Below are 27,740 nucleotides of genomic sequence, written 5' to 3' on the forward strand. Positions count from 1 at the left end.
CAAATTTGTGCTTGTTGAAAGGTTTATCCTAAAAGCTGCTGTTAGGTTTTAACCCTCTTTGAAGTCAATTAAGAGCTAAAGTCAGAGGGATCATCGTGCTCAAGCCCGTATTGTTGAGTAGCAGATTCCCTACTGCTTATGTATATTGCAATTATCCCTGTTTCTATAATTACACTATGCAATCATCAGCTGTCCAGGACAAGATCCTTATTAGGTTAATAGCAGAACTTAAAGGGGTCAGGGTGCCCTTTTGGCATGTTTCACATACCCTGTGCTTTTGTGGGGGGAAAAAAAATAATCACTAAAATGTTATACACGGATGACAATTAAACAGCCACCCCGAAGGTTGCCATGTTCAGTTTATAGCTGTAGTCTAGAGATTACTTTTAATCCTGCTTTAATCCTGGTCCTTTTTTTCTGTGCTTTTTTGCTACTGATGGCAATGTTATTGCTTTCAGTCATAATTTGGAATGTTATTTAACTTATATTGCAAATGCAACTTCAGTGCAGAAGTCTCTCACATAATGTGAATAGAAGCAGCTCATCCAACCACAGGCTCTTGAACACTTCTGTCTATGATATTTTAAATAGTTAAATTAAACAAACATTAACTCCACTCCAGTTGGTGATAATGGTGGAGGTAAACTATGCTTTATACAATGTGAAGACTCTAGTTTTTTTCTGCATCAAATCTTCACAGTGCTTACATCATGTATCTGAGATACAAAATTTAGGATTTTCTCATTTTCAAAGGTTAACATTTTAAATTTGCATATTGCTTTTATAAAACAGAGCAATCAGAAATATGAGGGGTTAACAAGAGGGAGTAGGTTTGGATAACTTTTAATGAATTACATTATTTTCTCATTTCTGACTTTTTACCATAGATGTGTCAAAACATGTCAAGTGAAGCTTTTCCTGATGTTTACATAGTATTTTTCTATCAATGCTATAAATACAAAATCAAAAGGGTAAATATTTACATTCCAATAAAGGCAGTTATTCAGGCTAAATAATTTAATCCGTGGAAAAGCATACTATTGTCTGTATTGTTTTCTTACCTGCTTCTTTTCCTGCAGGTTTATTTTTCTTGTTTCACACTCTTTCTCTTCATTATTCCACTGGCTTTAGATTGGCATAGTTCAAGAAATCGTGCTATCTGCAGGTTCCAGCACTGCTGCCTGGCCCAGGCCTTAGTCTTGTAATTGCTGTGAGTTTTTGCAGTTAGATTACACTCTGGCTGCTTGTCCCACTGGTTTCCCAGAGCATTAACTGTTCTGGTTGCATCTTGTATCCCCTCCACTGCCATTCAACCACTGCCGGACCTTTCTTTCTCTGCCATCAGTGTTCAGTAGCTCACGATCAGGTTTGCTCTTTGAGCATTATTCCCTTTCACATGGAAAATCAATACTTTTGCATATGCAATAATTTACTGAATGGTTATTTGCTAAGGCCAGAAGTAAGAAATAATAAAACAATCAAACAAACAAAAAGTAAAGAATGAGGCTTGAAGAAGCTATAGCCTTATATGAGAAATGTCTATAACATGTATAATCCCCTTTTATGCTAAAAGCTGTTTGGGAAATTGTTGTCAGAATAATTGGATGGAAAAAAGGACTTCTGCAAAATGGAAGTTTTTCCAAAGGAAATCTAGAGTGCCATTAGAAACATTCCTACTTGCAAAATCAAAATTAAATATACCTTTTTGGGTAGATTTCATTTGAAGTAAAATAGTTTGGTTTGCTGGAAAAAATCCTTATTTCTTTTTTAAAGTCAGTTCTGCATTAAATTTCACTTACCCAAAGCCTATAGTACCTCACAGGACTTGTAGAAATGGCAGCATAGGTTTTTCTGTTCCTTCTCTGTGAAACAGATAGGTAGACCAGAAAAAACACTCTCATGCTCATGGTATTCAAATGTCTTCCCAAAGGCTTCATAAGCTATGATATTTCTCCTCATTCAGGTAGTGCACATTTATGCTGCCAAATCTGCCTGTATAGGTCTTAAAAACCCCAGACTGTTGCTGGTTTTAAAAAAGAAAGATAGCTGGTGAGTATTCTGACACATGGCCTGCTTCTGGCATGACAGATGTCTCACTTTTTTGTCAATGTTTAACACATATGATTCACATCCATGGACATTGCTTCAACCCAGTGATCCCAGGTGTGTTGCAAAAGGTTGGGATATAATATCAATTTTTTGGTGGCAGGCTATGTGCACTCCATTGCTGAATGCCATATAAGACTCATGTGCCTATGAATGCTTTTTCAAAATACATAAAATTTTGTTTATTTCTATGGGTTGATGATGCTGGAATTTTAAAACTGACTACTTTGGACCAAAACTAGGAAATGCAGAGCAGTCCAAATATAATGAGAATACTTGCAAATTCAAATACACCAGTAGAGAAATGAAATGAACTCTTTTTATTTATTTTAGGTTCCAGTTCTGTTCCAAAGGACACTATCTTGATTACATGAACCAATTCCAATGACATGTGAGCTATACAAAATAATTGCTTCAGTCACCCTTGAAAACAATTTATTGTTAAAGACAGCAATTCACAACAAGAACAAGTAATTGAAATTTTCAAATGAGATTTCCAGATAACTGGACTTAGCAGGGCCTGTATGATGAATGCCTTTCCTCTTACAAAAATGTCAAATGTCCAGGAAGCCCCAAATAGTTGGAAACAAACTCTGAACACCGGTCCGACATCTTATCTAAAAATTGGCATCATCATTAGAATGCCTATAGTCTTTCAAGTCCTTCTGGGAAAAAGTCTGCCACCAGAAATGTCAGCATAGTTTATGTGTCTTTTTCCAATTTCTAATAGAAGAACTGCATCAGCTGCTAGACTTGACATTGATACTTACCAGAAAACAGGTTAATATTGCCATTTGTTTTGTAAGAAAGACACACAAAAATGGTAGGCAATTTGGGTGAAATATAGGTGCAAAAATGATTTGATGTTTTACATTGAACTCTTTCACTTGTTCCAAAATGGTTTTCTGAAGTATGTATCTTAGAAAAGAAAAGAAAAATCAGAATAAAGTCTGTGATTTTTTTTGAGGCTGCTTAATACAAATGTATTAAGTTTCATACCAGTGTAATCTGTTGTCATGAAAGATTATCTTAATCATTAGCTTTGAATTTAGTTCTGAATGTCTTTGCTTTATTAAATTTGACTCTTAATGGCATATTTTAATTAGTGTTCAAAAATTAGACTCTCTACTGCCATGAACAAATCAAGAGCCTGACAAGCTCCACAATGAAACACATATAGTACAATCCAAAGTCTAACATTAAAAAATCTGACAAAATATTATGTAGCTGGCCATTATGCCATAATGTCTCATTTTCCATCAACTATCAAAATATGCATTTGATGAGTTATTGAAGTTCACTGTCTGGTCAGCAACAGGATTATTATGAAATTCATTATTAGTAATACATTATAAATATTATGACTACTAGAAAGTATAGACATATTGCACTGTTAGACTTGTGGGAGAAGATGTACACTCTTCCTGAAGACATTTTCTGACCTGAAACTAGAAGTTACTCAGTCTAGTCTCAGTCATAGCATGTTAGTTCTGGTGTCACATGTAAGTGAAGATTTCTCCCTAGGGAAGTAAGTAAAAGAAATCCCAAACAAAATCATTGCTGAAATTAATGAATATGACATGGGATAACTTTTTTGCTTCTTAGCAAAAATAGTAAGCTGCACACTAACCTGGTGCACTAACCTAGTGCAAATATTCATTATTTATCTAGAACCACCTGGTTTAGTGCAAGATTTTAAGATGACTTAAAAAAAGACTTTTAAACCATACACTGGATATAATGATGAGGCTTGGAGTTGTAAGGAGATAAAAATAGGATACTGCCAAGGTCCTCAAAATTGTCTAAAGAAGAAACTCAATAAGAGTATCTATCTGATATGGATACTTCATCCCTCGCCTCCTGTAAGTGAAGATATTCAGTTACAATATCTGCTACTTAAAACCTGCAGATAATTTTAACCTACATGGCCTCAGTTAAATTTGTATAGCTACAATTTTTACAAATGCATTGCTCCATGAACCTCTCTGCTTTCAAGCAGTTTGGCATAGTGTGACTGTTTCAATATGTAGGAGTCATGACATGAGCCAGGAAGTTTATTAAAACATTCTCAGTGTTTTGTTTTGCATGGTATAATTCAGGGCATTAGAGCAGGCTAAGAGAAGTTCTTTACTGGACTGCTGTGCTCACTGGATACTAGAGGGATACATCTGTGGCATTTTTTCCCCCCAAGTTATGTTTGAAAAAGTAGCTGAGTAATTACACCATTACTCCAGTAAAGGTATTGCTTCTGGTTACTGGACTTTAAAATACAATTCATTGTTTAAATAAGTATTCTCTTTGGCTGCTCTGCATCATCTGGAAAGATGTGAATTTTTGGAATGGCTCAGCGACAAAGCCAGTCTTAGTCAGCAAGGTCTTTTCCTTTGGACCGTTTGTGAAGGTTAGAAAGTTATGTTCACACCCAGGGAACAACATAGCTCAACACACGTAGAAAATAAACAGACCCTCTGTCTTCAGCCCAGTCCCATGACCCCTGTGTACAGAGCTTAACCTTCCAAAAGGCATTCAACTTCGTTGGGTCACTGGAGGAGGGGTGAAGATGTCTTGCTCACTGGAAAATGCCACAGTGACCAAAGAAGTCTTTTGTGAGACAATATCCTGATGCAAGCTTTTACCTTTCTGCGATATACCTATGTTATTTCATGCCAAAGATCAAGAAATAACACTCCCTTTGGGGAAACTGTTACCATCCATCAAGTGCTACTTGTTCAATCACTTTTGATAGAGAGTTGTAGTACTGTACTTCAGAGATTTAAAGTGGGATGAAGTATGTCAAGAAGCATATTCTGTGATTTTTGACAAAAGAAAAAAAATTACAAGCATTAGTTAGAAACCACAGAACCATTTAAATTAGGAACTGTAAGCACTTCAAATTGCGACGCAAAATGTATTTTTAGTGTAACATGGGACAGTAACACATACCTGAGATGCAGTGGAAAGAACTGCTAGATATGAACGTCATTTTTACCACTAGAGACCTGGGTTGAAATTCCCACTAGGGGATACCTTTATAGATCTCATTTTAGTATATTGTAGTCATGCCATTATAAAACCATCAAATGCAATTTGGCACAGCATGATACTTAAATGGTGGCCTGAAATTAACAGACTGAATTACTCTCTACAGGCAGCCAAGGTTATTTATAAATTGGAATTCAGATAAGTAAGTGAAGTGCCTTACTGAACTCTGTACTTTTATATTCCCAATCTCTGTCTTCCGTGCTTTGAAATACTTTTTGCAGTCGTCCTTTAGTTGAACTTCCAGAATATTTAGTCACTTAAAATGGGAGTAAAACTGAAAGCAGGATGCTGTATTAGGTACTTACAAGAGATAGTGCCTTTACATTTGTAAACTGTCTTGTAAAAAGTTTTAATTAAAAGAGCTACATCTTGGCATCTGTGAGGTCTAGTGCAATTAGTTGCTTTAAACTCCATTTTCTCCTCCCGCTGCCAATTAAGCAAAACTTGTGTGCAAGAGTAATAGTTACCTCAGTGACAAAATCAGAACATGTTAAATAATGTGATTAAACTTGTTAAAAGCCAAAATAAACACTTATAATTATCTCAAGAAAACCTGCATAGCACAAGTGAGAGCTCTATAAAGTGAAACTCTGCATCCATAATTTCAGACTTTCCTACACAATAGATCATAGTTAAAGATCTGTTAACAGACCTCTGACTGCTGAACTGGGTAGCTTGTGGTTTTCTTCTAAACCTATTGGCATAATGTGGATTTATGCAAGAGGTGCAAATTGGAAGTTGTCTGCTATTGGAGCCATTGGCACAACAGAAATCATACTGTAGGGTTAGCAGCATGAAGTACATTGCTTTGAAATTACACAGCAGGGTTTCTGCTTGTTGCTCTGCTTGCCTTTAAGACCAAGGTCTTGTACTGTCTGGCCGTGATTAAAATCAAAGTGTAGGCCTCTTTGCTGGGTGCCAGTAAACGAAGGTGAAAAACAGAAACAATCTGGATTCTTAATTATTTTAAAATGCAACATAGGCAAAAAACTAAGATGAAAGCATTTCTTACTAATCTATCCTAATTATTCCACATAAAATGATTTCCTAAAGAGGCCTATATCTTCAGATAGCCACTTTCTATGACTATGCAAGACCTTTTTTCCCATCTAGCATCTTTTACGTAAACCCACACATGTATACAGAAAACAAGAACTGACAAGCAGTTTAAATGGTAGGCTTATTTAAATCCAGGTTCAGGTGTACATCAAAACTTGAAATAAACCAAGAAACCACATTGAATGTACTGAAAATTAAATGACCATTAGCTTCTCCAGCAGTCCACTAGTAAAAAAGTGCACATTTGGAAATGCTCCATTTTACTGCTATACTATGGAGATACAGGTAGATAGCTACGTACTGGCAAGCAGGTTCGGAAAGAACAAAGGATTTTTACATTAGAAAATAAAGCTATGGTAGAGGGATGGGAGTCCTCAGCATAAATCCAAGGCGCTCTACTCAAAGACTCATTCTGGTTTCAGTCACTATGGTCACTTTTCAAGTAAAATCATAACAAAATAATGGTGTGTGACAGAAAGTCAATGCTGAAAGTCGGTACCATGAGAGCTATCTACACTACTGTTAATTTTACCATAAGTGAACAAGGGGCCTTTTCTTTACTTGTCAGCATATTCCAAAGTACTTGCTGTCAGGATATTTTTCCTAATCAGCTCTTGAAGGGCTTATTGATAGACAGACCTCTTGACTGAAATGAAGATGCTGCAGGGATATCTGGAGATAGCCAAGGACATTCACTGAAGTTGATGTGCAAAATACTTGCCCACTTTAATTTCTGACATTTAACATTGCAATCTTTTGATTTAGACTACAGTGCTTGAAAGTCAGCTTTTTGGCCTCGTATGAAAAATATATTTTCTTTTTTTCCTAGTCCAGGCTTCTTGTTCATGATGCCTTTTCTCTTAGAAGCCAAATGCATGCCTTCCAGGTTACCAGCAGAAGAAATATATTACAGATAAAGGAATAAAGGATTCAAGCAGTCATTTTGAAATGTATTGTATTTTGCTTGTTCTTTTAATATATTTTTAACACATTTTGAGTACTTTTTTCTTAATAATTCACAGCCCATTTAATGTCATGTAGCTTGTTGAGTCCCAGACAATTACTTATGAACAAAATTTTCCATGCTTTTAAATTTACAGCAAAGTGAGGAAGATGTTTCTTTCATGCTCCGGTTCAGAACAGTCCTTAATGTTAAATTTATTTCTAACTCACAGCTGCCTGTATATGACCTTCTGAAGCCAGTTCTTTTAACTGGGTTTGTCTCTGGTCCAACTCCGGCAAGACAAAATCAGGCAATGTTGGTGGCAACTGGAAAGGTGAGCGCCTTGCTCACCTCCTCCCTGTGAGCAGGGAGGTCATCTGTACTGCTTGCCCACTACCATACTGGAATACAAAAATATATGTAAGACTGCTGTGGTAAGAAATTCAGAGCAGAGTTACTGCCTCCATTTTCTACTTCTTCTGACAGAGCCTTGTCATCTTTTCCTATTTTGCCCTTTTCCCTTTATATAATCTCATTACTATTAAGAAACCACATTGCTTGGGCTTTTCCCAGTATCCAAGTATGTTGAGTACATACTGTGGCAAACTTAGCCACATAGAAATTGCTGCTCTGGCTAACTTCTAAAGTGTATAGTGCAATCTGCTCCACCGGAGAGTTTTAAAGTGATTTAAAGAAATACATTCCACACCTTCGAAAGTTGTAAAAATTCCAAGTAATTCAATAAAGTGCATTAGAACAATAGGTAGGCAAAATCCCTACTAATGTTACTGAAGCTTGTTTTCTGCAAAACACTCTTTTCTGTTACAAGAAAGACACACAGTTTTTCCCTATAATATTACAGTTCTGGTGCCAACAGTGGAAATTGTAGTGAAAGCAACACCTTGTCCACCACACCACTGCTGCCAGTAGTGCAGAGCTGATGCAATGCTAGTGCAAATAGGTCACTGGCGGACAGAGGATTTTAATGGCTGCATGGTAGCAACCTCTTTGCACAGCTTCTGCCATGAGGACTACTGCCTGAGGGGAAAAAAAGCAAGCCCAAACAGAAGCACTGTCAGGAAGGATGTACTCACTTTACATCACAGTCCTTCAGAAAGGAAGATGAAAGCAAACAGCTGTGAAAAGCAGAGCTATTCCATGCAAATTCTGTAAGGATAGTACTGAACGCTTCTCTTTGAATTCTTCCTCCATTCCTCTTTTTCTTCAAGTCCCTTGTTGGAATCTGTCCTAAGGTAAGGAGAGATCTGCAGGTTAAGACTTCGATATTTCTCCTGCTGTGCATTCTCCTCAAAATAGTTTTCCTAAGCTTTAACTCTCATTCTTCTCTCTGTGCGTGGGCCATACTCCCTGTGAGACAGACTCTTGTCTCTTCCTCCTCCTCTTCCAACTTTTTCCACAGCCTGCAGATTGCATCCAGTATAATCACTGGTACTTCAATCCCACAGTATCCATTAGGGGCTGTTCTTGAAAAGGAGCTCCTATGGGACGATAGTTATAGCCTGTTGACTCTTGCAATATTGACTCAACTTGATGTATCAGGCACAAAATACTGGTTTCATAGGTGTATGCACCTCAGAAAGACTTTTTTTTTTGTTTGTGATCTGATAGTTGGACACTCAGAACTTTGCAATAAAATGGTGAGTAGAAAACCTGGCATTCCTTCCTTCTTTACATGTTGTGTCTTGGTACACATTACCTGACTTCAGAGTAATGCATTCTCACTGAAATTAATGTACCTTCAATGAAATAACCACTTTTATCTGCAAAAAGTCTTACTAATGTACAAAAAAAGATCAAAACCATAGAAAACCAGTCTGTTGAAGACAAAAATTCTCTCCTAAACCATCAATGGTTGGTCAATGTTTTCAATTATGGGTTTGTGTGTCTCATCCAAAAATTTTAAAATCCTATTTTAGAATAATTATGGGTGTTCTCAAATACATAGAAAAAATAATGTGGATGAAGAGATGTTTCTCAGGGCAAAGCAAGAGAATAATATGAAAGGGTATATATTATCAACATAAAAATAAACAAAACCTAGATGGGTTGATCAACAGAGGAGACAAAATCTGGCAGTTAATCTCAACTCCAAGTTAAATAATTAAACAAGGAAAAACATGGAAAAAACCAAAGGACAAAATAGTGAACTTGGCCCTAACAGTACTACTGTATTATAATAGGAGTGATAGGGCCTCTGAGTCCTGCTATCCTTTGCCTCACAGTCTTGGCATATATCCTTACACAATTCACTGAATCTCTCCTCAGCCATAAAACAGGATAAAATACTCATCCTAATGTGATATGAAGTTTATTAATACCTGTTTTAGTTTTAAGTTATGATGGGAAAAAGAAAGAAAAACAAAAAAGAAATTATTCCTAGACCCACGTGGAATATGCAATATTGGGTGAATAAAAATAAATGTTGCCAATGCATTTTTATGCTCTTTAGGAGCATTTAAAAATTAATGAAAGAATGGGATACAGTAGCTTAACATACATTGTCTTAGCTCAAGTACTTAGGAAAGTCTCATGAACCATAATTTGAAAACATAATTCAACCTTTTATGTAAATGGGACCACAGAGATTAGAAAACAGGATAATGATAAATGGCAAAATATCTAACTGTCCAAGCCAATGGAAGGATCAGTGTAAGAGCTGCTTTTAATTAACATCTTAGTGGTTTGGAAAACAGAATAAAGATCATATTAAATAGATTTGCTGATGAAGTTGCACTGGAAGATCTTGCCAAAAGTAAAGCCAGAAAAAATACAAAGGACCAGAGAGGTTAAACAAATATGGCAAGGGAAGTAAACCCTCAACCTGGGAAAAAAAGCACAAGCTAACTATTTGGTAAAAATGATAAAATATACATGGGACAGAAAGAAATGGCGCTGAGCAATTCCTTTGGTTGATGCCAAAATCAAGTTAGATTCATGGTTTTAGCAAGATCAGGTGTCAAAGGAGTTGTTCTACTTGGGCTGTCTCTACCATGGCAGATGCAAAGGAAAGTGAGTCTCTGCCTGGCCATAGTCTTGCTCTGTCAAAAATTGATAGAGTATTTGTAATGAATTTCAATGAATAAAAGATGAAACCTGGCATGATGTTGCTAACCCCAATTATTGAAGACTTGTGATTCAGCCTCTCTCCTCATCTTTCTTATTGCAAGTTTTAAAAAGCACCACATTTTAAAAGTGGGAAGTGCTGTGTTTCTTCTGCTTTTGGAAGCGTTAAGCATGGCATTTTAAGGTTTTCAGTGGGGGAGAGAGCTAGGGAAAAAAACCCAACACCAATGTGTTTTTTCTTGTCGTTGGTTTTGTTTCCAGAGACTGAAGAAAAAGCTGAGATTTGCTCTTTCCATATAATTTCAGGAGCTGGTGCCTTAAAAGAAACAAGTACTATGAGATTAATGATAAAATCATCAGATCTTGCAACAGTACACAGCCATAACATTCACTTCTAGACATTATGACTGAAGAATGGTGATTCACCTATGAGAATTTCCAAGAAAGTAACTAAATTAAGATGAAAGGAAATCTTATTCTCAAGGTATCCTGGTAAAGTGGCAGTTATTGAGCTGTTGCTGTGTAATGATATGGCAGATGCTGACAGAGGTCAGAAACATCTTCTCTATTTGGCTGCCTAGTTCAAGGATGGCCTACAGAAGCTGAGCTCTGTGGCTGAATCTTAGAGCAGACTTCATATTAGGTGTCTGCGTAACACCTTTTTTTTTTTAGTATTAGGTTTACTCTGCCTATATTTACACCAGTAAATTATTTGTGGTTAATGTTCTGTAAAATATCATCTCTATCGATAAAAGTTGGAGGACTGGGAAGGTGGTGATAATTATGTATAAAGCTCTAAGAGCATAAAGTGTGCTTCTTTGCTGTGCTTCCTCTAGTTGCAAAACCATTCTTCATTTGCACAGCATGCTTCAGCTCAGAAGAGCTCAGGAAATGTGTTTAATCCACTTAATATCTGGAGGTTATTAAATATTATTATCATCATTTAATTTGATTGGAAAACTGAAGTGGACTGGTATGTCATGAGTGGTAGTGAGGGGATTAGAATACAAAATACACCTAACACTGAAGTAATATGTCCAAGATAATGTTGTTTTTAATTAAGGCTGAGCTTTGACACAGTGCAGTTGAAAATTTAAGACTCTGCCTTGTTTTTCCACAGCTCGATCACTCTATTTATGCAAATGAACACCTCCTCTTTGCTTCCGAATACCCTAAATTTCTGATCCATGCTTCCCTCAACAAGCACTGCCACCAATCAAAGCTGAAATCATGTGTCCAACTAGTTAATTCTGTATTAATAAATAAATCAAGTATTTGCAAGTCCTTGTACAAACAACAAATTAGATGCTCTTTTTTAAAAGTAAAATGCCTCTTGCTCCAACTCGAAGGAGAACTGTTAAAAGACATCACATAAAAAACACTTCTGCAAATAAAAAAACCCCAAAACAAAACAGATTCAGAAACAAAACAATTAAGAAAAAAATTTAGACACACTTGTTGGTGATTAAAATACAAAAACTGTTCTGCCCGCTACTTAATAACATGAACTTTAAAGGATACGAGGATACACAAAGGATGGAGGCAAAGGTTAAATTTAAATTCAAGTTATGTTGACCTTAATAGAGCCGGTTTTGCAGGTAATATTCTGATTCTTTATATAATTCAGCAAAGCATAAATAAATAAATAATTTTATAGCTTAATCTTTGTTTTTAAAGTATATAAAATAAGCTAGGAAAAATTTTTACAGTGATTTTAAAAGAATGACTGTAGAAAGTCTATTCACTAAAGTTTTTTTCTTTTGAAGAAAATGTGGCAGCATTAAATGACCTAGTAAAAGACAAGAGCACCTAAAAATTCTGTGCTTTAAAGAGTTTTGAAGCAGAATTCAGAATCCTGTTTGAGGTACTCAACTATCTGTCCATCTTGCATGGGGAAATAAAAGAAAATGGACATCAACACACAGGTTGAATTTAGGTGCAGCTTCTCAAAGCACAGCAAGCGGCAGAAGGCTGTGGACAGACATACAATTTAAGTCCTTGAGCAGCTTTGTGCAAGAAGTAGAGTGGTTGCTTATCAGAGACCTAAACCTTAAGGCTGAGTGAGTTCTTCGAATTGCAGCTCAAGTGTCTTTAGCCTTTTTCGAATAAGGCAGCAAAACACTTATGCTTCTATAATTTCCAACACTTTTGAGAGATGTACTAGACAAGCAAAAATTCTTCCCTTAACACTTCCTACTACCATTTTTATATTAGATTAATTCATGCTTAAATGACACAAAAATCCATCCTTCTGATATGCAATAAGTTTAGTTTTAAAATCTTCATGTGCAATTATTGGCCTATAATCTCTTTAAAGTAAAACCACAGTCTTAAATGTAAAACCACATTTAGACAGTCCAAAAATTGTTGAGCAACTGACTGAAAGAATAAATGTTAATAATAAAAAACTCCTTCCAGTGAATCAAAAGAAAAAAGCCTTTCAAAGAGAAGTTGGGAATGTTGGATGATCTTGATATAAAAGGACCTGTCAAGGAAAATCCAGAGCACTGCAAAAAGTAAAGTGAATTCCTTGCACTGGTATTCATTACAGATGAGACCATACGCTCAAATCATGCTTTACTGGAGAAGAGTCTGAAGAACTATTTCCAACTGAAACATGAGTAGAAGAGATTTGTTCTGTAGTGATAAATTAAGGAGGAAAATTTTTTCAGGACCTAAATGGTATTTCCAGGAGTGCCAAAGGTACTTAAATAGGAAAATCCTGTACTGGTAATTGGGATGCGTTAACTATTGCTTAAGTTGGCTTTGATACTAAGAGAATATGACACAAATCTTTGATATCCCATCAGCTACTAATCCAGAATTTTATTTCTAGACTGTCTTTACGTAAGCCTAGATAAATTGATGGAGAACATATTAGAATATGATACATAGATATGATGCTTTGGGGAAGAGTCAGTCAGATGTAGGCATGACTTGCAAACCCGATAAGGTTCTTTGAAAGAAAGATTTACCATGTGAATAAGGGTAGATCCAGCTGGTATGGTGTAGCTGGACTTTCAGTCTCTTTTGCCAGATGTTCTTACAGAAGCTGTGCCCTTACAGAGTAAAAGGGAAGGGCTTGTCAAGAACTCACAACTGAGTGACAACTGCTTAAATGATAAGAAACAAAGGGTAGGAATAACTGGTCAGTTTTTCCTGGGAGGAATGTTGGGAATATTCTCCCTCAGGGATCTGTATTGATCCCTGTACTGGTAAAATGGTCAGGAAGATGGCCAAGTACAGGTGTTATTGTTTGCAGGTGATATCGAATTATTTTAGAAGAACAGTAGACATAGTAATACTAGTAGGAATAGGACTACCCTGTATTTGCCACAGTTTAAGTGAATATATGCATGTAATCTCTGTGATATGATTCAGTTCTTTAAGATGCAATGATTTGGTCATTGGTTTGAGTCCTGTATTTTTCAAGAGCTCTGGGACAACAGAATTATTGGAGGATAATAATGATGTCACTAGCGCTCCTGAAATGTTAGCATACAACAGTATAAATCCAGATATCTGGAGAAGTTTAAACGGGAGTTACAGGATATTTTTGTTTTTCTTAAAAAAGAATGAGTATTTTATTCTGTCACAGGCTGTATTCAATGCAGAGGCTACGGTAGGATAAGGAGGAGGGAAGAAAATTGTATTATGAATCTAACAAAACTAAAGTAGATAATTTCATAAAATAAGGAAGAAATAAGGAATAAAGTGTTCTGAAAGGCATCTTATTTTCCTGAGAATGGTGTTATGTGGACACAGGAAAAATTGAGTTAAGTATCTTGGGAATTAATAAGGAGTGCTTGAGTTTTCTGAAATATTTCCCTCATGGATGAAACCTCTATTTTCAAGGGAGGTTTGATTAAAAACATGTTTTCTAACAAAACTGCAACTGCCTAGTCACTCATAAAAAAAAAATAACATTATTTTTTTATATGCATCTATTTACTTTTCCAGAGAAGCATATAAGATGGACTAACGATTAGTGTTCTTAAGGAGACAGTTAACAAAATAATTACAATGGAAAATTGTGGTAATTTATGAAGAACATGTTAAGAGGAGAAAATATTCACTAACAGTTATTGAGACCAAATGCATACACTGATATATTAGGTCTTATCCCGGAGACAAGAGGCCAATAAAAATTCTGCACATGAATAAAGAAAAGACTTTAATCTGGAAAGAAAAATCCAACAAAAAATGTCAAGCTGCCAAAGCTTTTCCACTGCCTAGCTCATCCTTAGGGCTGGCAATAAGCACTCCACCCTGAGAGCACTGTTTCCAGTCCCTTTCTCACAGCCTCTCAGTCAGTGCCATCCAACCAGTGGAAGAGGGAAACCATGACAGCTATTCCTATAAGCTTTCACTTTTAGCACCAGCGTGTTAATATTTAGGACTTTTACAAAACATGAGAAAGAGAAGAATCGCCCATTGGTATTTGAAGCTGGTCACATAATTTTTTTTACACTTTGCATTCAAGCACAAGAAAATATGCTACATTTGAGGATGAATTGCATCACATTAAATATTCATTATGCAATATTGTAACTGCTGGATTTCATGTGGCTTATCACAGGGATAGGTCTTACTGATTTTATTGTCCCTACACCGGTTTGAACTGGGTATAATTTCTTTCTTATATTAGCAAATAGTCTTTCCCCTCATCAAAGTTTATTAGTGATGTCCATGAGTGGTGGGTGAGCCCACGAGCTTTATGCACTTCTACAGCTTCCTGCTGTCCTGGGTGTCGTGTCTGGGCAACCTGGTGTGCAAGCTGAGCCTACCTGGGCTGACAGACCTCCCTGGTGTACTACTTACTTTTAATCCTTTTTTGCTTTATATCAGTTTAACACTGTCTTTGCAAAACACTTTCAAAGCCAGAAAAACAGGAAAAAAGTATTTGTAGAGAGTAATATGCTCATTTCTAGCTGGATTTATGGGAACCCATGCAGTCTGCTATGTTATGTCTACTGACACCATAGAAAGAAGATAAAAATACACTCAGTTGTCTGATAAATTCAGGGCCAAAATCTCTTCTTCAATTCAGACACAAATGGCTTCTACTGAGGTTAATGGGACTAGGGTGCTTACACTATAGGGTCCCTAATTGTTTCTTGGCTGGCTAGCACTTGATATCCATACACATACAGTCAGTGTTAAAATAGATGTGTCGTATCAGTATGATCAGCTAGATGATAAACAATACCTTGCCGTTAGCTCTGACAGAAGAAAGAGCTTTTAGTGTGCAATCAAGAAAAATAATTGTTAGAAATGTAATAATTATATGTAGCTCCTTGATGAATTACTCAACTTCAAGAACAAGCATTGTATGTTTTTATGGGCTATAAGCCAGCAATCAGGTAGCAAGACTGAAAACCCTCGTAAAAGTTCTAACTAACTGGCTTTATACAGTAAGATGAGGGTGAATTATTTGTTATGTTGTCTTCAGGTATCTTTTTTGATAGCTTTTGCTTTTTGGTTCTGAAATTAACAATTTAACTATTAGTGTCAACATGTAACTAGTTAAAACTAACACACAGCTTATCAGACAAAGAGCAGCATGTTATAATTAACTGGACAATTTTTATAGGGTGGCTTCCATAAAAGCTCCTAGGTCATTGGAGGAAGACATCAGATAATGCCACTGCTACAATAAACTGGAAACTTTCTGGACTAAATGTAGTGAAATCAATTAAAAACAAAACAAAACAAAACAAAACAAATGAAAAGGATCCAATGAAATACTGCAAGTGACTGGTATAAATAATACAGAGGTCAGCTTAGATCTTTGCTAGGCATGAGTTGTCTTCGTAATTAAGCATGTAAAGACTCTGGAAATTTTTTATGCGGTCTTATTTTACCTTTGCAATGAAAAACATAAATGCAGATTGCTCAATTTTGCTTATAACAAAAGAGAAAAATTTCAGGAAAGTGTAACTGAGATATCCACGAAAGAAAATAAACACCTGTGTTATTTATTGCAATCATTTAATCACCTGAAGAACTCTGCGATGCCCAGACATTTTATGGGTCCCTTCACTTACAGCAAAGACGGCCATCTTATAGATAGATTTTTCTCTTCTTTTTTTCCTTTAGCTTTTTAACAATGTTTTCAGGGCTTTCCTTGAAAGGCAGATGCAGAATACCTATGTCAAGCTATTGCAATATTCTTACAGCATATCAGCCAAGTCTGCTTTTCCCTATGGAAACACTAATTTTTGGCCAGATTTGTTTGGAATTATGATCAATCTGGAGTTTTTCATTGTTTTTTTTACCCCTAGTTCCAGGCTATGACCTCATTAGGGTATATCATGTGAAATCAGAAATATCTGAATGTTGAGCAATAGCTCTGGCATTCAAATCTATGAAAATCATCTGTTAGTCTTCCGATATCCTCATGCAGATTGCTCAGACTCTCTCACAGATGTCATTCTTTACGTCAGGATATACACATCAGTTTATATTTTGACTTTATTTTAAAGCCCAGATTTCTCAGATCTCTCATTACATCCTGTTTCAGTGAATGGAAATAGTCTGCTCAGTGGTCTCAGTTTCTTCCACTTCCTCACTCATCACCAAATGTGAGATGCTGAGCTGGCATCAAGTCTCTAACTCATGACTGCTCTGCAGCTGCTTCCTTCCTATGGATCCAGGCTGCTGTTGCTGCTCTGGGACGCTGAGGGCCTGAAACCCTTCTCCTTCTCCTTCTCCCAGTGGAGCTTGAGGACACGCTGCCTCTGAGAGGAATGGATTAAGCGGAAAGAGGAGCGTGGCTGTACACACTAGATCTCGTGCAGTTTGGTGATGAGGATTTTTAGATCGTTTTTGCTGTCCTGGCAGCCACGAATTGCCCAGGCAATGAGCAGCCACGCTGGCTATAAACACCCTGCTGAACACTGCCAGCATGGTATTTATCACTCTGACTTAGTGCTAGAGGAGGAACCTTTTCTAAAACAAAGGAGGTTTGTTTAATGCTTTACAAGTGCCAGGAGCATTCCTTCTTTCAAACTTCTTAAGGTTCTGATGTGCAAACACTTCTAATGGGAACAGAGCGAATGAATTCAGTAGGATTATTCCAGCGGGTCAATGAGTTAGGGCCTTAGACCTATAGGAAATGAACCATTTCCTCCAAAACTCTGTAAGAACTTCTGAGAAAGAGATATTCACTCCCTCATACTCCACAAACACAGCCACACTACTCTACTGGCCTACGCTGTCTTCAAAACATGACATGGAAGGGCAACAATAAAAATCATGTGGTGGGAGAAAGCCTGCACAGTAAATACAGTTTAATCTGGAAAGGAAACTCCTGGGTCCAGTCCTACAGTTCTCAGGCAAACAAAACTTCTACTGAAGTTGCACGGAAAAAAATTCTTCGGTCCTTAGTAGGCATGCTCCTTTGAATTAAACAGAATTTATTTACATCAGCAAAACCAAGTCACTGAACATACAGATTACATGCCCTACAGAGCAGGATATACCTAACAGAAATTTAAGTAAGATGAATGAAGTATTTTAGCAGAGATCTTTTTCATGATATAAAGATAGTTATGACTATAAAAAAAAAGATCAGAAGACTAGTGGAAAATGTAATCTTTCTGAAGAGGAGATGTTAAGCTTAACCTGGGTATCTGATGTTTAGCTTACAGAATACAAAAGGACAGGGAATTTCAATTAAGATTTAAGTTGACTTTTTAAAGTGTTATGAAAGTCTAATGACTACTCTGTGTAAATTACTTCCAGATGCTGACCTGCATGAAAAAGGTGGGTTAGGATAATCCCATGTTTTAATCAGCACCTGTAACAGGTGAGATATCTCCAAAATTTGTTTCAAGAAATGAAAATGTATCAAAAACTTTTTTTTGATGTGGAGGGGAAATATGATAACGTCTAAATTTTTCATGAATAATTTTCTTGAATTAGCCTTCAGTAAGTGTTTTTACATCCCAGAGCGATATTTGGTCCAGTTTTTGTGGTCACAGATGGGAGTGAAAAAACTCCTCAAGAATAACTCTTTAGAGCTATGCTTTTCCATTCACAGAGATAAAGAATGAAAAACTTTATTTAATGTGCAAGTATTCTGTTTTTCCCTTTGTTTCACTTTTCAGATAACTTCTTGCAATGTACAAAACCAACACAGTTTCAGAGCCCAGGTCTCAGTGTGCTGAGCTGATCTACAACAGGGCTCATTTGGAAGAACTTTGCCAATTCTAATGAAGTTTCTGATTGATGTCCTGAAAGTGCACTGGTCTGATTTCTGCAGAGATTAGGAATCAGATGTGAGAATTATATGCATAACAAACAAAACCAGAAAAACAATGTTCATCATAATCAAAGAATAAAATCTCTGTTTGAACATCATATCTGTTCCAAGGTGGTTTTTAGAGGCCAACAACACCGAGGTGCTAAGGATGCTAGGGAAAAAAAAAGGTTCGTTGGTTGTGAAGGGGTTATTTCTCATTTTTCATTTCTGTTTGTAATCATTGTCATCTTTGTTTCTTATGCCTTGGATAAAAAAGGTGACTTTTATATTTATTAGAACTGGGTTTCAATAAACATTATGCAATATGGTAGACCGGGGAATGATTTATTGATAATTTGTCACTTATATTTATGGAAGTGTAGACCTTGGAGCCCTAGAGCTGGTAAATCATATTATGCAGCTACAAATGTTTTTTTATTCTTTGCTGCCAAAAGTGCACCATGTAAACTGATTGCCTCACCAAACCCCTGGGGCCTGATAATGATGCACTTGCTAATACAAAGGGAGGAGGGGTGAGGAGAAGACAACTAATTATGAGTTTATTTTTGTTTCAATATGTTTGCCATTTAATCTAGAGTTCCATAAACAATAGACTGATGAAATATAATTAGGAGGAAGATTACAGTTTAATGAGGCAAAAGATTGGGAAAGAATGTAAATGGAGCAGTAGGCTGTGCAGAGTTTTTAGCTGTTTATTATTGTACAGCTGTAAGGCACTTTCACACAGTTCCCAGATGGAAGCAGCTGTTAGCTCTTCGCCATTAGAAAAAAAGAGGTTCATAGTTCATTTTTATCCACTTGTTCCAGCCTAGTTATGTTCACTACAACACTTCACCAAGTCACAACTCTCAGCTATGGCTGAGACTGTCAGGATGGGCACCCTGTCTTCATTTGCCACTTTGCCATTCACTTACCTCATCTGGCAACCTCTCAAGCAACAAGCTGTTCCACTCCTTGTAATATGTTTATCTCCCACAGTGATGTCAGCAGAAGTCAGCAAATCTAATATTCATGCTCAAACAGATTTGTTGGTGCTCTTTGTTTATAAGAAAGGGCTCTATATCACCCCTGCAGCTGCTTCCTCTTCACCAAGCTTTGTTTTTGTACGGTACTCTTCAGATAGGCCTTGGGAGCTGTACAAAGCATGTGCCCATCTGACTTAACAGTGTTTTTGTTGTTTTTTTTATATAAAAAAAACAACCCACATCTCTTTTTTTCCACAGCGTGTTATGAAACCTACATTTTTCCCTCAGCTTGTCAAGATCTCATACACAAGACAGAATATAAAAGGCAAATAAGAGAGGCGTTTCTTTAAAAAGCAGTCACTGGGAAAGAAAAAAGTAGGCAGACTTTCAAGAATGAATGCTACAGTAACGTTTCTCGTGTAGCACTTAAACAATTCCACATTATGGGCCAAGATATCACTGCCCTGCACCCTGCACAGGCATTTACATCAGTGCAAAAGTGAGTGTAAATCTTTGCTATTTCAGACAGGTTGTATGTTTTATTTGGTGCCAAGGTATTGCACATGCAACAGGGAATTAGAGAATTTGGTGCTATTTTAGTAACAATTTGTACATTTTGAGCTTCTCATTTCACAGTGCTTGGGACTATCTCAGATGCTTTATAAGGTGCTTTCTGTGTGGGTTTATATCAATTTATATTTCTAAGTGACCTTATGGATGATACATCTATCAGTCAAGGCGAAGGTAGAGTGTTGTGGTTTATTCAGGGCTGGCATTAGGCATGATGTTTCTGAACAATTTCTCAATCTGGGTGAGGCATGCTTTTCTTCATTTGCTTCTGTTTTGAGATAAGATTGTCTAAAATTTTTTTTGGCCTATTTTAGCATTCATTCAGATGTTTGGCAAGAGTTTTATTGCAATTCCACAATTTACTTATCCCAGCACAAGACAAATCTGGGGATCTGGCTTTAACCAGGTGGCAAGGGTGGCAATTCCCTTTCCACTAATATACAAAACAGTCTGGTTCTAAATCTCCATTATTTATTTATTTATTTATTTATTTATTTATTTTTTTAGGAAATAAAAAAGATAATTACTTTAAACGTTAAATGAAATTCTGGTCTCTTTAAGATATTTTGCGATTGGCTTCCAAAGGACAATTTATTTCATAGTTTCCAAAACAACTTTCAACATTAATATACATCACGCTTTTTAAAATTAACATTTATGAGAAACTCAGGAGTAGAATTTTGTCCTAAACTCTAAAAAAAGATACAATACAAAAAAATCAGAGTAGTATAAAGTTTTTTCAAAAAAACCCCAAATTCTACTACTATCAGCAGGCCACCCACATGCTTAATCTAGAATAACCACCTCTAGGCTATGAGAAAGGCTGTTCAGTCTCTGTGCCCCTACAAAACTTGGCTATTTTGCTGACAAGGATGCCGGTTAAAGCCAATTATGCTGGGGAGTTTTATAGTCCAAACAGCTGTCCAGTTGGAATTGGACTAAGACCACCAAGTTATTTCATGTGTCACAAACAGGCATCTGATTGGTTAAATAAAGCTGCATATATATTTTTATGAATAGAAGTGGAAGGTTTAATTTGCTTTTGTTTGTGGGGTCTTATTTATTGCTTGAAAGTGTTTGGATGCCTGCTGGGTATTCGTGAAAAAGGGCTGCAAAAGCTGCACATATTTCATCTGCAGTGCTGGAGCAGAAGTACAGTGTTGTGGTTAAGGCTAACCAAAGTAGAAAAACTATAGCCCATTGGAGCAAGATACGAAAGCTATTGCCAAGGTTGTAGACCAAAACCAAAAAACCGCTACCCCAACTAAGAACCCCACCTGGTATTTATGTATGTATTGTGTGTATGCACGCGTGTGTTTATTTAATATTAAGGAATCATTTATGCTTAAAAATTTTACCTCCCATTTAGGTATATTACTAGTTCAAATTACAGCACTTAAAATGACTTCCTCACCTGCTCTTTAATGCCTGTTTTCTCTTGTTTGATTAGTTCATGCACCTAAAGCACTTTCCTATGCACAATTTTTACTGTTTCCCCTGTTTAGCCAGTCTGTTTTTTCATCCTGTCTTTAACATGAAAGCCCTATGCAGCAAATTAGGAGAGAAAAGCATTTTTGAATTTCAAAATTATGACTTTTATAAAAAATTAAAGATGCAATGGTAAGATTGGAAACACTAGCAAAAGAGGTCCAAGGTAGCTTGATTGTCTGCAACTGTGTCTAATTCCTAGAAAAAGACCTGCATTAGTCTTAAAGTCACTGGCATCATTTTAAGACAGTGACCTCAATATTCCTGGGTTCATGGATCACATGCATATTTCTCATTAGACTAATAACATTACAAAACATTTACAGTATGGCCAATATTTTTGATTTTTGTCTTTTTAAGTATACTTCTAAAGCAAATTGCTTGATCATGACACACAATTAAAGCTCCCAAAAGTAAAAATTCTGAGCTCCATTATACAAAGCCTAAAAGGTTTACTGCAGAATATTTGATTGTCTTTAGTATCAATACTTTCTTAATGTTTACTTTCTCTCACAGGACATCTTTAATCAGCTTCTTTTCCTGCTGTCTCACTGCATCTTTTGCTTATAGTTTTTTCCTTCAGATAGCTTGCTTTTTTCTTCACCTTCTGAATCTTTCCTTTTTCCTTTAAATAACTCCTCTGCTATCATCTGACTCATTCTTGCCTTGCCTGGATGTGGTTTTCCCATCCAAAAGTTTGTTCATAATTTCAAGATTACATTATTTACCCCTTACTCCTCTTACGTCCTTCTTTTCTTCCTCCAAGTTTTTTTCTGTTCTGTTTCTTTCCAGTCACTGATGTTCTGCCTGTCTGCTGTTTATTCTTGGTCAAAAATTTTCTGGTTTATTAATAATTATTCCTGTCCTACTGTTAATAGGACTTTCACACTGTTGGTCCTTACCCTGGTTTACTTTTCCTCATCCATCCCAAATCTTGCTCCAGTAATTTAGTTTATCTTATGCTTTCCCATATTCCTCAGATATTCTGTTTTCATCCTTAGTCAGTCAGCTGCTTTCTCAACCTCTTTTCAAATGTCAGCCTTTCTCCAAAGAATTTCGACAATTTCATTTTAGCTTTTAATTGACTTGTAAAATCAGTGAAGAATTCTCTAAAAGTAGAGTTTTTAGTTAGGGTAGCACATTTTAGAACAAGGAACAGTATGCCACAGTGCTGCTTAGATAATCAAATCCATTATACGCTCTGCATTTTTTTTTCTTTGTAGTAAAGATGACCTTCTATATGAAGGCACACCAACATGTTAAAGGCTTGGCAAAGTAAATAAATTTTTCTGTCTTAATTTCCTCAGCTGTATTTCTTTCTCATTTTCCAGTGGTCCAGCATGCTAGGTATTACATGTTTTTTGTAAATGGGCTATAGGCTGTATCTAAATCAAAAGCAGTATTTCTAATAAATAATATCTTTATATATTTATAATGAATTCCTTCCCTTTTTATATCTTATTATTGCTAACAATTGACATCTAAGAGCAAGATTTATGTGATTTGAAGCAAATATGTTATATGAAACTAACAATTAAGATGTTGATTTATTCTCTCATTCAAGCAAGAAGAGTTGTGATAAGAAGCACAGAAAAAGCTTAAGTCTACAAATCCATTTTTCTCTTGCTTAAATTACTGCAATATGGGAATAGTTGCATGGATCCTAGTGAAGAATTTCGTCTCCAAGATACCACTTGGCCAGAAATACCTTTTATGACCATCTAGCCTGTTCTTTAGGGTAACATAATAGAAGAACTTACTCAATCATTAAGTGCCTTTCAAGCCAATTAAATACATTTGAGTTTTAATATATCCTTTAGAAGAGTACCTAACTGTAAAGACCACGACTAATGGAGAAGCCACCACCCCCCAGTTAATCTGGATTTGACCAAAAGGTAATGCTCCTGTGCAGGTAGTTTTAACCAGATGAAAAAAGTGTGTGAAACATGTAGGTTTACAGTGAAGCTGCAAGAAGTTTCCCAAAACTAAGCAGGAGGAAGTTTTCTGCTCTAAAAATTTCACTAGAGTTTTGGAAAGTTTTGTGGGCTTGAACCTATACTGACATATGGTAACTATCAACTGTAAGGCATGGGTCAGCCTGATATGTCTTTGATAAGAAAAGAATAAAAGAGAACAGAGGGAAGAGTTCCAAGGTTTTCCTTGAAAACAAACCTCCCCCCAAAAAAAGAACCCGAAGAAGTTTTTAGCTTAACAGCTTAAAAAATCTTATATGGAAGCTCTATTTGTCTAAGCATTTCAGATGCACATCAAAATGCACCGGGTGTGTACTTCACCTGCTAATACAAGCTGTACTTCCGTAGGACAGTAAACAAACTTAGCAAATCATTGTACCATGGCCATCAATAAGGACACACAGGTTTTAAAACTCACCAAAAGTGGAGAGTTTCTATGTATGTGCCTGAATATCTCCCTCTTGGCCTCAAGGCCATTTCAAGTCCCCAAGTAAGCTGATATTTAGCACCTCATAAAAAAGCGGCGTACACCTGAGTAGAGGAAAAAAAGTGACATTTGTTGGTGGTTTATATGGAGGATCACATTACCTTTCTTAGAAGTAAGAGAAAGAAAGATCTTCATTTCTGTGTTTAGAAGAAGGAGAAGGAGGAAGGGTGGTTTTGCAAAAATCTTTGTTTTGGAGAAGATGCTATTAAAAAAAAAGCTTTGCACAACAGGAAGCAAGCATATTGATTTATAAAACTGCATAAAATTGTATTGAATTTTATCCTGAATTAAAAGATTTACAGTACATTCCTAAGAAAAGTTATAGCTACTCTGCACTTACCCTCCAGGTACCTGGTGGCTTTTCGACTATCATGTGCTGAGAAAGATCTCCCTCTGAATACGCCCAGATGCATGTAACGAGTATGCTTGCTTTAAGGCCAAACGAGAAAGCTATGAGCTGCACAGTCTGCCCTGCTTTGTTTTCCTCAAGTGAAATATGATTTTAAACGTAAATACTGAAATAGCACCAAATATTTAAAATATGTTATAGCTGGTGAGTTTTTCCACAGTGCCGGTTTGTTTTCCATTCCCCCCATGACATCTCGCAACTCTAAGTGCTCAATGACAGCCTGTAGAGGTTTCGCCATAATCCACCTTTATCCATTAACAGACACTCAATCACTAAAGTGCTTACTAGACTAAACATATTTATCCAACCAAATCACACTTTACAATGCAAAACTGCCAATCAGACCCCGGCTATTAACAAGGAACTGCTTTAAGGGGATTTTGGTGTTTGTGCTGTGAAGAGCATGCTTACCTCCAACAAACCACTAAACCAAATTAACATAGCTGTATCCTCATAAAAGAAACCAGATATCCTGTTGTGAAAATAGAAAGCTTGGTAGGACAGGGGTCCTTTGATGGCTAACAGTGTGGCAGACGAAGGCTTCAGACTACAAATCTGGTTACCACAGGCTCATTACAAAACTCTAGCATTAAGCTTTTGCTAACTTTAAAAGCAAAATAAAAATGTATCATTTGGGTAACTCAGTAAGTCATCAACTTACTAAGTTACTATTATAATTGCAATAAGTGCTGTAATTGTTGGATAAGGCTCCTTAATTCTAATTGCTCCTTTGTCCAAGATCATGTTGTAAAAATGCTTGCATTAGCCAAAATAAAATCCAAGAGACACAAATGTGGTAGTAATAATAATTCTTTTTATTAGCCTGGAAAAGAGGAAGAGAACAAAGCTTTAAAAAGACTTCAAAGTTCTGACCAAGAGAAAAAAAATCTAAAATCGGAGAAACATGCATACACTCTGCCCTTTTATTAGACTCATACAAACTAAGTGCCATCACCACAACTTAGAGTTTGACAGCATTTCTTTCCCAGGCAGCAGGAAAAGTTACACCATCCATGTTGCAGGGCTAATTTAAGTTCTCTGTCAAAAACTACATAAAACAGTCCTGTATATTCTCACTAGGAAGCCCTAATAGTTTTAGACCTATTGGTATTATACCTCCTTTAAATCCCAATATTTTAAAACTGGATTTGACATTTGCAGAGACTTGGTGTATTTTCCCTCCATTTAACCATAGCAAAAAGAAAGGTGAAGTTTTAAACGCTGAGGTAAGTGACTCATGAAAATTCATGTTTTTAAGAAACACTTATCAGTTTAAAAATGCATATATACCCTTCTTCTTTACTTCCAAATGGCTTTAGCTCTGCGATTGAAATATGCATTTCCAATCCTTCACTGCTTATCAAAAATAATGAGCACTTTCTTTTTTACTAGCTTTTATAAACACTTCTGGGGAAAATTTTATGAGCAGCTAGAACAAGTTTTACTTCTTGGAGAGAAGGCTTCATGCTGGATTCATATCCAAAATGAGTAAACCACAACATGAAGAGATTTTCCAAAAATCACTAGAGCAGACTTTGTAAGTTAGAGTTGGAAACATCTAAAGTACAAATTAAGTTGTCATGTAACAGAATAGTATAGTTTTGTACGCTAGAGTCATACACCACGTTCCACCATAATATATATCCATTGCCACTACATCTTTAGTCTACATGTGTCCCGAACAGTTATGAATAATACAAAAATTGGCAAATTAAAGTTGTTCCAGGTTTGTGCATATGAATGTCAACATATGTTTTTATATGAAAGAAACTGATGCAGGTTTTCACTGCATAATTATACCACTTCCAGAAAGGGAAAAACATCATCATGACACTATAAGTACAAGAGTAAAAGAACAAGTTACAATACAAATTAAAAAGAGGAATTATTGTAGACCACAGTGAATCTTAGCATTTAGAAAATACTTGCTGTGGTTCATAAGAAATACATGCTTTCACGCCTTTGCTGCATATCCATGTTAATACATTTTATATTCTGTATTGTACATATGTATCATACGCAAGCAATGAAAATATACACAGAAAGAGCTAAGAAATTACTGATGCCAGAAACAGTTTTCTCCTGATTAACTGAGAAAGCACTGTTAATAACTGTAATGCTGCCAATTTGGTTCTGTACCACCGATTTGGAACAATTTGTTGTCCCATGGAACATGAATTTCTCAATGTTCCACTTTGTTATTTTTAATTGGTGTTTTGTTTTGAAAGGTACCACATGTAACATATTGAAACTTTCCAGCTAGTAGAAAGTGAAGAATAGTGCAAACACTGGTGGAACAACAAAATATTTCATTCTTTCATAACTTTGTTACTTAAGCAAAAAACACAACCACATCATTAAAGCATTTTACTTGAATCCTCATGTTACGCTGGGATGCTAGAGAAGTTAATGAACTGTATGCCAACTTCATAAGCACACAGGGAAGGGAGGGAACAGCTAATCTGTTGAATTACATGATGCAACTCCACTGATACCTGTAATGTGTACAAGTAATAAGAGAACACTGTCCATTGCTCCCGTTCTAAGTATCATGCCCCCAGTTTCTATGTACAAGGGCAGTATTATGCCTTTTCACTTGTGACACATGAAAGTGTCAAACTTCCCCTTTATATTCTAGTTGTGTCTTTAAATAGACACAATACATCCAGCCAGATTGCCTATATTTTCCACCATATGGCCAGCACTGCTTGATTTGTCTTCTGGAAATGACATGATTCATTCTTTAAACTTTCTCCACTGAATAGGCTTTTCCACATGTCACCCAGTATTGATAATGTCTGCAGAATTATATTTGTAGGAGATACAGTAAGTAAGTGCAAAATTTGTTAGCTGTCTCTAGGAATCTTTGACTGATTCATAAAGAATAAATAATAAAAGCTTTCTGTAAAATACTTTAAAGTTAAAATAATTTCAGGACTTCCAAGTCCCTAAACCCCATGTGAATTCATTAATATATGATGTATATATTTACTCAAACAAGGAAAACATTGTATCATATTTTTGGAATTCTTTTCTTCAGACTGAAGATAGAACCTGAAGATTTCAGTTAGAAAATATGTTGTCAATAACATGATAGATCTAACAAATGCAAGTCTTTTTTACAGTTCCCACTTTATTCACATCTACAGTATGGTTGTCATCATGGCATGTCGTCCAGTACTCCTGTAGCACAAGCTTAAGCGCTCCTGTTAAGTTTTTTTACTATATGAAGCCTTTTTATCATATTTTAACACAGCTTTACACTCTACTGAAAATCTTCAAAGTTATTGCACCTATTCTTTGTGTCCATCAGACCATTTTTCTCCCAACCAGCTATGGGTAATTGGC

The sequence above is a fragment of the Haliaeetus leucocephalus genome, unplaced genomic scaffold (assembly GCF_000737465.1).
Source record: "Haliaeetus leucocephalus isolate CR32 unplaced genomic scaffold, Haliaeetus_leucocephalus-4.0 Scaffold284, whole genome shotgun sequence".
NCBI classification, from domain to species: Eukaryota; Metazoa; Chordata; class Aves; order Accipitriformes; family Accipitridae; genus Haliaeetus; species Haliaeetus leucocephalus.